The sequence below is a fragment of the Chionomys nivalis genome, chromosome 21 (assembly GCF_950005125.1).
Source record: "Chionomys nivalis chromosome 21, mChiNiv1.1, whole genome shotgun sequence".
Taxonomy (NCBI): domain Eukaryota; kingdom Metazoa; phylum Chordata; class Mammalia; order Rodentia; family Cricetidae; genus Chionomys; species Chionomys nivalis.
The window spans coordinates 50,341,886-50,357,114 of record NC_080106.1 but is presented as its reverse complement, the minus strand read 5'-3'; the positions used below and the strand labels follow the sequence as shown (position 1 = coordinate 50,357,114).

General features: G+C 39.3%; 1 pseudogene; it reads left to right on the top strand.

Annotated features, from left to right (window-relative positions):
- LOC130863394 (intelectin-1a-like) overlaps nt 1-6,797 on the top strand; it is a 32,284-nt pseudogene extending 25,487 nt beyond the window's left edge.
- The last annotated feature ends 8,432 nt before the right edge of the window (nt 6,798-15,229 follow it).

The window sequence follows — 15,229 nt, the reverse complement described above, 5'->3', positions numbered from 1 at the left end:
ACATTTATTTATTGGTTAATACTTAGTCTGTTTAATTTATGTTGTGTTTCCTTTTCTTCTATCATTACCTTTGCTAATACTTGTACTATAATGTTGAGAAGCAATCATGGCAGCAGCATTAAATATAGTAGACTTTTCTTGGATTGTGGGCTTTGCTGGAGGGTGGTCAATCCACCGGTGAAGAAACTGCCTTTGCCTCTCTCAGCAGGTGCTACCCACAGCATCTGTCTTTTGAGATGATAATATAAATACATTATATTTCCTCCCTCTAAACCCTCCCAAATACCCTCCTTTCTTTCAGATTCTTGACTTCTTTCATCACTAATTGCTATGGTATGCATATATGTACACACATATATATTCCTAAACACAACCTGCTCAATCCATACAGTGTTACTTGTATGTGTATACATGCACAGCAACTTTTAACTCAGAAAAAAAAGCTTGAAAAATTGAACAGGTTTCAACTTTTATTTATTGTCATTGTTTTCATAAAAGGAGTAAAGCTCAATTTTCTGGGAATTTTATTTAATATTCATTAAGAGTAATTTCCAAAAATAGAATGAGAGATGTTCTTTACAAATTCACTTTGAAAATATACTTTTAAATGTTTGTCATTAGCTTGTACCTCACAGATGTTACCCAAACCTTAGAATTCAAATGCCATAGCACACAAACCACTTACAACAAGTGTTCACCACAGCAAACATAAATAAGTAAGAATATAAATTTTTAGACTTTGCATCAGTATGAAACAAGGCCTGAGAACCATGTCTTCACTCAGCTTGAGGAAGAAGACAGCTTTCTCAATGTGGTGAAGTTTTATGAAAATGATATCAAAGGAGAACCTAACAATTTCAAATATCGAAAAGTGTCACGAGGAAAAGGGTGAGGGGAATATGCAGCAAAATCAGAAAGAGCCTGAGCCAGGCAGCCACAGGGCCAGTGAGGAGGCAGGAAGAGAGTTGTGAAAAGCACACGCCTATCCAAGCAGGTTGTCATTCCTACGTTTCCCCAGGACACACCTACAGTGTTGGAGGTGGAGAGAACACCTTCTCACAACAGCCAAAAACCCATTTTAGAGAAAAATTTGCACACCTTCTGTCAAAGCTTTTTTTCCCTTAAGACTAATAAATGGCATTCTTTGAAGAAGTAACATGATTATATCTGCCTCTCTTGCTCTCTTCCATTTGTCCCCAGAAGAGGAGGCTCAGTGCCCCAAGAGACACAGCAGAACAGCTGCAGATTCTGTGCCAGGTGAGAGGTGAAAGGAATTGTCTGGAAGTTCAAGAACTGGCAGACTACAAAGCAAGACTGTCTCAGAAAATAAAAAGTCTGGGGATGCAGCTTATGGTAGAGGACTTGTGTGTGTTCTACCTGGAATGCTTCAAATGAACCCGAACTAAAACCATGAAAGGAATTGAAAACCTGCGTTCAAAGATAATGGAAGTTCATGGTGAAGCTGGATCTTTCCCTCCAAATATTTCTGCCTTCCAGATTTTGAACACAGTTTTACATGAGGACCCTATCTTCTCTATTTTTATGCATTTGCACATTTATGCATGTATGTATTATTTACTTGCATGTATCAATGATGTATCTATGTGGATGCATGCATGTTTGTATGTATGTATGCATGTATGCCTTGGATGTGTGTTCATATGTATTTAAGTACGTATGTGTGCCATGGCATGTATGTACAGTTATAGGACAGCCTTTTGGAGTTGACTGACGCCTTCACTTTGATATGAGTTCTAGGGATTAAACTCAGGTCGTCAGGTTTGGCAGCTAACACAGGCACACTCTGTTTCTTATCTTGACTGCAGTTATGATGTGGGAGTGATTTCTTTCTAATATGTTGCTTTCATTGGTTAATTAATAAAGAAACTGCCTAGGCCCATTTTATAGGCCAACCCTTAGATAGGTGGAGTAAACAGAACAGAATGCTGGGAGAAAGAAGCAGATTCAGGCAGTTGCCATGATTCTCCCACCCGACACAGACGCAGGTTAAGATCTCCCTGGTAAGCTACCACCTCGTGGTGGTACACAGATTATTAGAAATGGGTTAATCTAGGTGTGAGAGCTAGCCAGTAAGAGACTAGAGCTAATGGGCCAAGCAGTGTTTAAAAGAATACAATTTGTGTGTTGTTATTTCGGGTAAAGCTAGCCGTGCAGGAGATGGGTGGCGGGAAGCAGCCCGCCATTCCTATTACATCACAGTTATTTTAAAACTCATCGTGAAATTTCTCCCAAAACATTCTGAATCTAAATGTTAACCTATTGGTGGGGTTTCTGTCCTGCCTGGTTCCCACAATTGTTAAGTACCAAAGAAATCACACAGACCTCTACATTAGTTGTAAACTGATTGGCCCATTAGCTCAGGCTTCTTATTAACTCTTAGAACTTATATTAGCCCATTATTCTTGTCTATGTTAGCCACATGGCTCACTACCTTTTTCAGCAAGACAGTCCCATCTTGCTTCTTCTGTGGTTGGGCCAGAATGGTAGAGGAATGGGCTTCCTTCTTCCCAGAATTCTCCTGTTCTCATAGACTCGCCTCTACATCCTGTCTGGTTGTCCCACCTATACTTCCTGCCTGGCTACTGGCCAATCAGCCTTTATTTAAAATATAATTGACAGAATATAGATGATTGTCCCACACCATTAACCTTTGTTGAATGTTTTTTAAAAATACAATAAACAGGTTTCTTTTGCAAATACAGATGACTATTGCCATTCTGGTGGAGACAAGTTGAAATATAAAACAAAACATTGTATCCGTGGAGATCATGGTATAGAAATGAGGAGCCTAAGGGAGGCTTTGTCCCCATAGATAACTCTTTATGTCAGTGTCTCTCCATGACCCTTCTTACTTGCAGCTGAATAAATAGCTTTTATCCTAGCTATACTTCCCTTCTGTTCATCTCTGCAGTGGAAGCAGAGTTCTGTGTGTGTGACACCACAGTCTGTCACATGGTATGGCTGTGGTCCCCACACATTCAGCTTTAGCCATACCAAGTGCAAGGAGAAGGAGAACAGTATCCTCCACACTTACTTTAATGTCACAGAAAACTGTGAAAAACACACACAAAGTGTTCTGTGTGTCCATTTCTCAGCACGATGTATTTTTAGCTTTCTGCATCCGGCGAGTCTGAATCCAGACTCAAGAGAAAAATATCAATGGGCTGCATATGGTGCACTTCTCAGCATCTTTGAACATATTTGAAGTAAGTAATGTCATCCCTAAAGACTTTCTGAGGACTAAGTAACCCATTCTAGCACTTACAGCCTCATTGCAAAGGGTAGGAAGCACTGGGAAGAATCCTTGTCATGTTTTCCCTCCTTGCCTGAGTGCTCTTTCTGCTTCCCTCAGTTTTCTGCTGCCTTTCCCACCTCCCTCAAAGACCACACCTTGTGTCATTATATATTATGAGCTTTTATATTGTTCTCTACTTCCTAGATCAGCCCCTAAACACCTGTGTTATCAGCTGTCATTTAGATACTGTTGACCCCTAGGGTCAGATCCCTTGTGAGGCTCTCTCTATAAGGCTCAAAATAAAAATTTGTAGTCACATATCAAGTTTCTTATCTGACAACTCTTCTTGATGTGTTAAGACATAGCTCTCATTTAATAACTCAAGTATTTGAAATTATTAACTCCCAAACACTCTCAAATTCATGACAACTTACGGACTTCATTATAACAATTTCATTTACCCCCAAGTCTTCCGCTAATATGCACATATTTTCTTTTTATTATAGCCTGTACCAAACTACCAACTAACTCCATTGGCTCACCTAAAGTTGTATCCAGGACTTGGCTGAAACCACTAACATATGCTACCCCCTAAATCTAAGGTTCCACCTTCTCTCACCAGCATCAGCAAAAGCCAACTGATTTTTCGATTTTCTTTCCCCAGTACAGCTAACCTATCTTGTCTCGTCATAGTAATTAGTTATTGTTTTAGATGGAAGTAAAGGCAGGCCACTCTTGTGTAGTCTTTCCTTTTGTCAAAGCCAAGTTGAGACTCTTAGAAACTCATGTGATTGTGCTTTCCTTCTCTCTGATTCTTCTGGCCATGTTGACCTCCCTGATTGGTGACTGTATCATATATACAAATGCATGACATCATAGTCCTCTCATCACTATCACTGAAATTTTGGCTATGTTTATGGCATTGGCTGTGGTGACAGCCATCACTCATCTCAGAACTCATCAAGCTGTATACATTAAACATGTATAATTTTGTATGTAAATTGTGCCTCTATAATATGACTGGATTAAAGGACTAGCAATATATTTCTTGTCCTAGAAAGTAATATCTTACTGACTACAGGCTGGGAGCCAGTCCCACCTTTCTTCAAGGCATTATTGCAAAAGTTATAAAATTATAAGTGAGGCCTTCCCTTATAAAGATTTTTAATTTCTTCTACTCACCCATGGTTTCTTACCCTACTGATTTTTATTTTCTCTGCTGAGGAATGATCTGAGTGCTTTGTGCATAGTGAGCAGATGTTATCCTCTGAACTGCACACAGCCTTTCCTTCATATTTTCTTTTCAGTGCTCTGTATGGTCTAATTTATTTTGTTCTTAACTTTATTTACTAATTTCAAGATACTTTGGTTACTGCCTCCCTGTGAGAATAGAGGAAATAAAAGTCAGCTTGACAATGAAGATTCTCTCTCTCTCTCTCTCTCTCTCTCTCTCTCTCTCTCTCTCTCTCTCTCTCTCTGTGTGTGTGTGTGTCTGTCGTCTTTTCTACTCCTCTTCCCTGTCTTCTTCTCCTTCTTGCTTTCTGCTACTTTTTTTGTCACTAGAATCTAAAATAGTTGGCAGTAACATAAAAAAGAAAAGTGTAATGAAAGTAAAAATGAAAGGCAGAATAAAGTAGTCAGGGAAAAATGAAGAAGGAAGGAAGGAAGGAAGAAGGGAATGAAAGATAAAAGGTAGTAGGAAAGGAAGGAGAAAGAAAAGAACATTGTTTTCTTTTGTGATTTAGAAGTGACCTAATGGAAAATAACTAATTTTGGTGGTATTTTTTCCTCTCTGCGACTATTCATATAACTTTTAGATCATTTCACCACATTTCTCTTGTGTTTCTTGATTTCACTTTTACTACCAGGTCTGAAAATAGCCAGTGAAAGACAGGAGGGGAAGAAGAATAAACCACAAGATATCAAAAGTGTCTTGAAATGATGCTTTTTAGGATAATGTGCTGTAAATACATGAGTGCACAGATGCATATTGAATCTTTCTCTCTCTCTCTCTCTCTCTCTCTATATATATATATATATATATATATATATATGCCTCTCTCTCACACACACACACAAACACACACATACACACAGAAAGATCTATTTCTTTATTATAAAACCTGAAATGCACATAAAACATCTATTCCTTTATTATAAAATCTGCAATGCACATAAAACATCTATTCCTTCATTATGAAACCTGCAATGTACATATTGCTTAAACTGTACATCTGGTTAATGGTAATGAAAAAAATTAGTTAACAGGTCACTAGCCTTAACAATGCATGGCCACCAAATTCACAGTATGGCAATTTCATAATAATAGGAGCAAATGCTCAAAACTGCCTGCCAAGGAAACACTCATCATTAATTTGTATGAAATAAACTGATAGCTCTACTCAGACTCCAGGGGTTAGTTTAACATGGAAATTCTGACCTTTTACAGAGTGTAAGAATCAAATGATGATGACTTGAAATAATGTTTTAACACAGTATTTTATGGTTAAAAAACAAATTATAATGACTTTCATAAAGTTAAGAAAATATTTGTGAAAGTAAATAATTTCTGAAAGTTACATATTGGAAATAAACAATATCTAACTTTTGGTCCAAAAGCTATTCCAGACATTACCAATAAAAGCTTTAATCACTGAGTTAAAGGAAACCTGGACACCAACAGCCGGGCCAATCCTGTGTCTTCCTCTCTGTTCAGAAGCTGCAAGGAAATCAAGCAGGAGGTCACTGGGGCACGAGATGGCCTCTACTTCCTCTACACAGAGAACGGTGCCATCTACCAGACCTTCTGTGACATGACCACTGTTGGTGGTGGCTGGACCCTGGTGGCCAGTGTGCACGAGAACAACATGGCTGGGAAGTGCACCGTGGGCGATCGCTGGTCCAGTCAGCAAGGCAACAGAGCAGACTACCCAGAGGGGCATGGCAACTGGGCCAACTACAACACCTTTGGGAGTGCAGAGGGGCCACAAGTGATGACTACAAGAACCCTGGCTACTTTGACATCCAGGCTGAGAACCTGGGGATCTGGCATGTGCCCAACAATAGGCCCCTGGAAGATTGGAGGAACAGCTCCCTGCTGAGATACCACACCTACAGTGGCTTCCTGAAGCATATGGGCCATAATCTGTTTGGCCTGTACCAGATTTACCCTGTGAAATATGGAAGAGGGAGGTGTTAGACTGACAATGGCCCAGCAACACCAGTGCTCTATGACTTTGGTGATGCTCAGAAGACAGCCTCTTATTACTCCCCCTATGGCCAGAATGAATTCACTGCAAGATACATCCAATTCAGAGTGTTTAATAATGAGGGAGCAGCCAATGCTTTGTGTGCTGGGATGAAGGTCACTGGATGTAACACTGAGTTTCACTGCATTGGTGGAGGAGGATACTTCCCAGAAGGTGACCCCATGCAGTGTGGTGACTTCTCTGCATTTGATTGGAATGGATATGGAACTCACAGTGGGTACAGCAGTAGCAGGGAGATAACTGAAGCAGCCGTGTTTCTGTTCTACTGTTGAGAACTTTGGGGTGTGGGACCCAGACTTCTCCAGTCTGTGGACTCACATGCACAGAAAAAAATATTACCTACTAACTAAAATGCTAATGACATGGGAAAAAAGAATAAATCATGTTCATTGCAAAAAAAAAAAAAAAAGCTTTAATCACTGTGGTTTCTACTGGAAAAAAAGTGATAAACACACCTATAAGCTAATGTGGTTGCTTCTCTCCATTCAAACTCAAAGAAAACATGCAGATTTCAGTTATAGAATAATTACTAAAAGTAAACATGAATTTTCTACATAAATTCCAAATCCACTTTAATCTAGCTACTAATATATTGAGATAGATAGAGTGGCCTCTATCCAAGAAGCAATATGATACTTGGTTTAGATTGTCTCTGGCTATGTGGTGTGGGCTGCCCTTGAACATGCATTCTTATTCTTTCTGTTTGTGAGAGTGCACCACAATTCATGGGCCATTGATCAGAGACATTAAGTGGATCATATTGATGGGTTTTGAGTTTATCAAATTATGCATTTCCCTTTTTCTCTTCAAGGATGGACATGTGTTTGTAAATATTAACTGCTATTTGTTGCTGTGATTGATGCTTACATATGCCCAGGTTGTAAATTCACAAAAAAATCATGTTTTTTACATATTACCTTACATATTCTTAATAAAATTTCTGAACTTTTTATATTCTCCAAATTTATTAACAGAAAGCATTTGGCTAAATAAAATTCTCATTTGTGATACTTAATCTAAAGGGGAATGTTTCCCCCCAAGCTTTTCCTGTCTTGAAACAAAAACTAAAGTATTTTCACACAGACTCTTTCATGTGGCTCCTGGTTTGGGATGATTGATACTTATAGAGAACCAGGACATGGAGCTTTGCCAAATTTAGAAGCTACTTTGCCTCATGGGATCTATATTTTCAAACTGAAAAGATGCAGCTTTGTGTGTTTAAACTTGTTTTATTGGTAAAAATTCATTAGAATTGGCTTCTTAGAAATCCAATGATTCTTAAAAACTGAACTTGCTGAGTTCAATGATTTAAATGGCCTTATGAGGATCAGTTGGCTTTTGCTTTGCAATGAACACCAATCCCTTGGTCAAATGCACACTAGCTTGTATAGAGAGCCTTGATGGACACATGCCGAGTTGAGATCCTCAGGACACACACTCTCAGTCCTTAACCCAGGATGGGTTCAGAGTATCTGGAACCACCCTAGAAGGAGAAAGCCAGGGTCTCCTCTTGGTCTTAGTTCCTAATGTCACAGGACTTGTTGCTAAGCTGAAGCCTGCATTTCCTAGGATCTTAAAATTCACATTATAATGCCTTTCCTTCACACAAGCTTCCTTAGAAAAACTCATAAGGAACAGGAAAGGGTTTTCAACACATCCATGAATGAAAAAGCTTAATAGTGAATTTTAAGTCATTCATGGTTGATATCCCATACTGGACAAAGGACTAGTTGTCATTTAAATGAAGCCCAGTCTTTGCCTTCATAATCTTGTAAGTAATAGCAAATAAGCAGAATTAAATGTTTCAGTTCATTCATGTTTATTGTGATGAGTTAAAAGTTTAATACTGGCAATAATCTTCATTTACTCAAAGAATATTCATTAAGCCACTGTAATGCTTGAGCTATATGCCAATGACAGCATGGGTAAAGCCAGAGTCTTTCTTCCAGTAAGAACCCGCTGCAAAGAGTATCTATGAATTATTTTCATGAGCCTTTGTGTTTGCAATTGTGGGGTAACTCCATTCCTTAGCTAGAGGTCATGACCTTGTATTTTCTCTTTCCTTGGAAATAGAGGAAGACTAAAGGCACCGTTAGTCATCTTACATTATTTCATAGCCTAACACTAAGGAATTAAGGTAGAATCATGGCAGTGGTATGAATGGCCTGATGTGGGAGTTCCCTCTGTGTGCTGTGATTACCATTAATGAATAAAAAACTGCTTCGGACCTATAACAAGGCAGAACTTAAGTAGGCAGGGAAAGCTAGGCTGAATGCTGGGAGGAAGAAGGTTAGAGTCAGAGAGAGAAGCCATGATCCACCACTGGAGATAGATGTGCTAAAACTGCTGGTAAGCCATGACGTCGTGGTGATGCACAGATGAATAGAAATGGGTCAAATTAATATGAGTTAGCCAATGGGAAGTTAGAGCTAATGGACCAAGCTGGGTTTTAATTAATACAGTTTCTATGTGGTTATTTTGGTTCTGGGCAGCAAGGACAAACAAGCAGCCCCTCATTCTACAAATGTAAATTTTGATATATTGTTTTTGAATTTAAGGATATGTTGCTTCAGAAAAGAGGTTCTTCTTTTGTTTTCAAAGAAGATGAGAACCTGTGGATTGCTTCCAGACCAATATGGTTTGATGAAACAAGACCCCCTGAAAGGTTGCTGTAAGCACCCCCACATAAAAAAAAAATTACTTCACCCAATAAACAGCAGGAAGCAGTTTGGAGAAACTATGCTCATATTCCCAAATATTGTCTATACTTTTTTTCACATTTAAAGGGGGATATGACATAGATATGAGTAATTTTCATTGATATGGATCTTAGTTTATTGATACAAATTTAAGATCAGTTATATGTATATTTCTGCTTTTGATTAAGGTGTTGTCATTGTATAGTTTATTTAAAAAATGTAATGTATAATTTAAAAATATAGGTTAATAGGTGATCATCTATGATAGTTAAGCTTGTAATCACGTTAGTTAGATTTTCTAGGTATGTAGAGATACATTTTAGTTAGATAGGTATTCTTCAAATCTTTCAGAGACCTTCAGAATATGGCATTTAAAATGTTTAAGAATTTAAGACTTTTCATGACAGTGAAACACATCTGCTCCTGGCAACACAAGCTACTTCAAGAGGAAGATGGACATCAGGAGGCTCCTTATGGAGTTGGTTAGCCATTTTGGCAAGAAACTGTTCTTGCCTGGACTTGCAGGACCCACAGAGAAATGACTACTGAACTTACCTAAAGGTGAGATGATCCTTCAGGGTTCCTGCTTCATGAAAGCATCTGACAGACATTCTGTAGGACACAGAAGAAAATGACTGACAAACTGCCAATATAGATGAAACTATCTTTGAACTTTCCTGCTTCATTAAAAGTCTCCCAGATACTATGGGCCAGTAGGCTGAAGATGAATGCCCCAATGGTACAGAAGAACTTTGGGTGACTGTCCAGGCAGTGAGAGGGATCTGTCCATTAAAGAGTTTTGAAAGTTGTTTACATTGTACTTCCTGTTTACTTAGGTAATATCTTAGGTAATATTATATCCTTCTGGAGTCTTTGATGGAGTTGAATAATAGATAGTTACAATATAGTTTTTCATAGTTATGATAAAAGATAAAGTGGATATAAATATTGTAACTGTAATTCTTGCTTGATAACTGTTTTGCTATATATAATTTTACTATGTTAAAGTTGAAACCTTCCTTTTTATTTAAACAGAAAAGGGGAGGTGATGTGGGATTCTCCTCTGTGTGTTGTGATTACCATTAATGAATAAAGAAACTGCTTTGGACCTATAGCAAGGCAGAACTGCTAGGCTGACTGCTGGGAGGCAGAAGAGCAGAGTCAGAGAGAGAAGCCATGATCCGCCACTGGAGATAGACATGCTGAAACTTTGTTCTTGGGCCACAACCACATGGTGAAGCACAGATTAATAGAAATGTGTTAAATTAACATAGAAGTTAGCCAATGGGAAGCTAGAGCTAATGGGCCAAACAATATTTTAATTAATATAGTTTCTGTGTGGTTATTTTGGTTCTAGACAGCAGGGATGAACAAGCAGCTCCTTCTCCTATAATGACCAGCTAAGAGAAACATTAGTTTCCTAATAGAATCCCTAGATGACAAAAAGCTTTCTTACTTCCTTGGCATGCTTTATGTGAGCCACTAGTGACTTTTATATCCTGAAGATGAAAACCATGTAAGAGGGAAAGGAGTTAAAATTTTAATAAATTCAATTCTTCAAACAGATTTGACCATAAAACCCTGAGATAAATGATGTGCTGTTGAGGGGGTACACCCCTGCTTTGTGACACAGTGCTTTTCTATGAGTTATTTTCAATCAAGAGAGTTCATTAACAATTGCAGTGTTTAATTCAGCTTTAAACAAGACTCATTAGCCCACTCATCAAGGACTGACAAATTTATATTTATTGCTTATGCATTCTTGTTTATATTTCATAATACTACTCCTACTTCTCTAACAGGTACATGCTCTGGTGGGAATTATGGGTGAAAGCTCTTCTAGGGACTGTTATAGTGGACCTGCTGTGATTGGATAAGTATCCTCAAAGGTTCATTGTTGTTAAAAGCTTGGTCCCCAGAGTTGGACTATTTACGTTAGCTGGAACTCATTAGACAGTGGTGGGGTCTAGAGATCCTTCAGGTCTGGAGGACATTGAAGACATGACCTGAAATGGGGACACTGGGGACCCTGGATCCGGGCTCTTTATCTTCTCTTATCCTTGGTTCATCACACACATGGATTACTACTGCACAAGTTCCCTACTGTTGCCATCTGGTGCCACTATCAGACACCCAGAAACATGGCAGAGGACTGGAGCCAATTTAGTTATCATTTGCCGTGATAACTAAGTTAACTCAGGTATTTTGTTATAGTCATAGAAAGCTAATTAGGAATACCAACAGTATAAACAAATTAATGAAAAAAAATAAAATTATAATTAAAAGCAAGAAATATAAACACACACAGAGAGAAAAAGAGAGAGAGAGAGAGAGATTCAGTAAAAAGATATGATGGAGTGATGGAGTTTGGAAAGCGTAAATAACTAAATTTGGGACCTAATTGCGCCTTGAGATTTAAAGAGGCCACATTGAGTTGAAACAAATTAAGATGAATAAAATTCAAGAGCACTGAGTTTTGTCTGACATTTCTACCTGAAAGCATTTGAGGAAAGAATATTTATTTCTTTAAAAAATTGTATTTACTATTCCCCCTCTCTCCCCTCTACCACCTCTTCCTCCCTTCCCTGTCTCTGTGTGAGCCTCCTTCTACCTCTCTCTCTCTCTCTATCCCTCTCTCTTTCTCTCTCTCTCTCTCTATCCCTCTCTCTTTCTCTCTCTCTCTCTGTGTATGTGTCTGTGTGTGTGTGGAACACATGGGCCTCAAGGCATGTATCGAGGTCGGTGGATAGCTTGCAGGAGTTGTTTCTCTGTGTGTGTGTGTGTGTGTGTGTGTGAGAGAGAGAGAGAGAGAGAGAGAGAGAGAGAGAGAGAGAGGAGAGAGAGGTGGGCACATGGGCATCAGGGCATGTGTGGAGGTCAAAGGTCAGAGGATAGCTTGCAAGAGTTGTTTCTCCTTTTCCACAATGCCAGATCTAGAGATCAAGCTCAGCTTGTTAGGTTTGGGCAACAGGCACCCTTATCTTCTCTACTATCTTGCTAATGCAATATTTTTCTAAAAAATATAGGTTTTAAAGGTGCTTTGAATAGTAGTTTATGCCTAAAATCTTAGCACTTAGGAGACTTAGTGATAAGGATTGCCATGAGTTTGAAGTCAGCCTTGTTTACAAAATAATACAAGAAAACCAAGGAATATAGAGCAGGACATGACTCAAAAAACATACAATAGCAAAATCAGAAAGAAAAGAAAAATCAACATCCATAATGCTGTCAGAATGAAAGACAGTTGGAGGCAACAAAATGTTGGGGAGGCCCAATCATCTTAATGAAGTTCATTTCCAGCTTCATTTCGTAGAAATCAGAGGGTAAATGTAGTCAGTTTTGAAGAGGCTATGAAAACATTCTACGCTTCCGTTTACTTTAGTTTCATCTATCAGGCCACTACCAGAATCTAAATGTATTGCTACTTGTGTAGCATCTTGGTTATTGCATGGGAGAACTTTACACGCCACTATACAATCATCATCTGCACATTACTGCATGCAAGCTTTCTGTTGTTCAGAAAAGCCGCAGTAGGTCTTTCCCTTCCTAGGCCTTACAGGAGCTCTTCCTGGAACTAGCTCCATAGAACGGCCTTTCCTTCCAGAAAACATTCACCTCATTTTCCTTTTCTGCATTGCTAGTGGACAAAGTGCACTGGAAGTCACCAGTTGGACTGGGATCTTCATTTACTTCTCACTGGACATTGACGGAGTTGAGTATAGTTTTCACTGTGACTCAGCAATTGCTGGTGCCATATGCTGGAATTTTGAAACAGCAAAATAGATGTTGCCAGACCAGTTCTTTGGGGGAGCTGCTGGTGCCAGCAACTAGCAGCACTCTGCTTTCTTCATTGCCCCTCTCTAAAGAAATGGTGCAAGAATGAAATCAGATCCACACTCTACACACAGTCAGTGTCCAGGATGGGGAGGGCTGAGAACACTTACTGCTTCAGGCAGGCTTGCCGAGAACTTGTGAGCTTTCATTTTATAATATATATATATATATTGCTTAAATTCACCACATTTTAAAAAATGGAGTTGAATAGCATGATCAAAGACTTCTTTAAGAGGATGGATTTCTGGCTAGAGTGTAATTTTTAAGGTCATTTATTGAGAACAGGAAAACGTTAGAAGTCCATCATGCTGAACTTGATCATTTTTTCAGAATCCCTGGAGTGAGTCCTTTAATGTAGGCTAAATATTAACCCTCAAACAGCCATCAGCTGACAGACAACCAAACCTATTCTACTTAGAGAATGCACTAGGAACAAAGAAGTTCATCCCACCCATTACCTCTGCTCCCTGCCTCCTTACACCTTCCCAGGTAAAAACTGTGCCTGACAGAAATGGTTGTTTGTGCAATTCAAACTCAGCTTCCTGCAATGTCTTTCCCATAGCATGTAAAGAAGAGACCTGTGATTTCTTTGGGAGGAAGGCAGCCTAATGAGATGTGGAAATACTCTTCTGTCTTTTTTTTTTTTTGGTTTTTCGAGATAGGGTTTCTCTGTGGCTTTGGAGCCTGTCCTGGAACTAGCTCTTGTAGACCAGGCTGGTCTCGAACTCACAGAGATCCGCCTACCTCTGCCTCCCAAGTGCTGGGATTAAAGGCGTGCGCCACCACCGCCCGGCCCTTCTGTCTTTTTTGACCAACTTGCAAAATTAATGTTTTTGTTTATGTTTTTTTTTAATTCCCCACCTTCTCCATTGCTAATTTGACCATGACTCACTCCTGGGCTGAAATGTAAAATAATTTCTGTGGAGCATAATGTCAACATTACATATCCTTAATACTGAACAGATGCCTATGGCATTTGCCAATTTCAAACATAGTTGCCCAATGTGTTAGTAGTATGTGGGTTGTTCCCTGACAATAATAAAAATGACCACTACTTACTCAACCATTTATCCCAACATGAGGTCAATTTTTTGATGATGATTGGAAGTGAGTGGATGGCTCTCCTATGTCAAAGCCACATTCCCACCTTTATGAATCAGAAAAATGTTTCAGATGGCTTAAACACTCCCCCAGACAAAAGTAGGATGCATGAGAAAGAGAAACAAAGACAGATTGTAGAGTTGCAGAGGGATACAACAGAAAACTAGGAAGTACATAAAATGCACATCATACTGACGTGTTCTGGAGTCCATGCAGCTGTGAAGACAGGTCTCAACAGTTTCCAGGTCTTTGCAACCCCACATCCTGGAGAAGAGCGGGCTGAAGGTAGTAACATTAGTTCGATTCAGCTTAGCTTTCTGAGGCCAGTGCTGACTATGATCCAGCATTCATAACACAGCTGTGCATGAAGCAGCCCAAAGCCTCACACTCCCAGCTCTGGCCCCTGTCCTTGGAAGTTTCTTCTCACATCCTCAGCCCCCATGTTCTCCAGTTCCCCTGAGCCAACTCTGCAACAAGACCACATCCTCCCACATGGAGAGTTCTAGTAATTTTTGTCCTATGTAAATGTGCTGCATAAAGGTCTTTGCTGTGAGTATATACAATGACAGAGATTTTTTTTTTTTGGACTGTGTTATGAGCATGTGTGTATGTGGGAGATTCTTTCACACACATTCCCCAAGGCAGGTTCTGTTTTTCTTTTTTCTTTCTTTTTTTTTGGGGGGGGGGGGGTTAGGCAAGAGAGCGAAGGAACATTTCTCTGTACTCTAATGTACACAGCAAACTCTGACTTCAAGTCAAAGAGAGTGGGGTAGATGAGGTAGGAGGAGAGAGGAGATGAAGGCTTCTCAGCCTTTGTATAACAACCAGACTCAGATCACATGATGTTAGGGCAGTGTGCACTGTGATTTCATGCTGCAGAAATTCAGATTTTAATTAGAAGGCATGTTTGTTTGTGAATAAAAATAAATGAGGACATGACACTCTTAAATATGTTTAAAGAGAAGGTTTACTGTAGATATGAGGGAGCAAAAATCCAGAGGCATCTGGAAAGGTCCAGACTGAAGTTGGCCAACAGACTTAACAGAGCTATGGAAGGGGGAGGGGTGAGT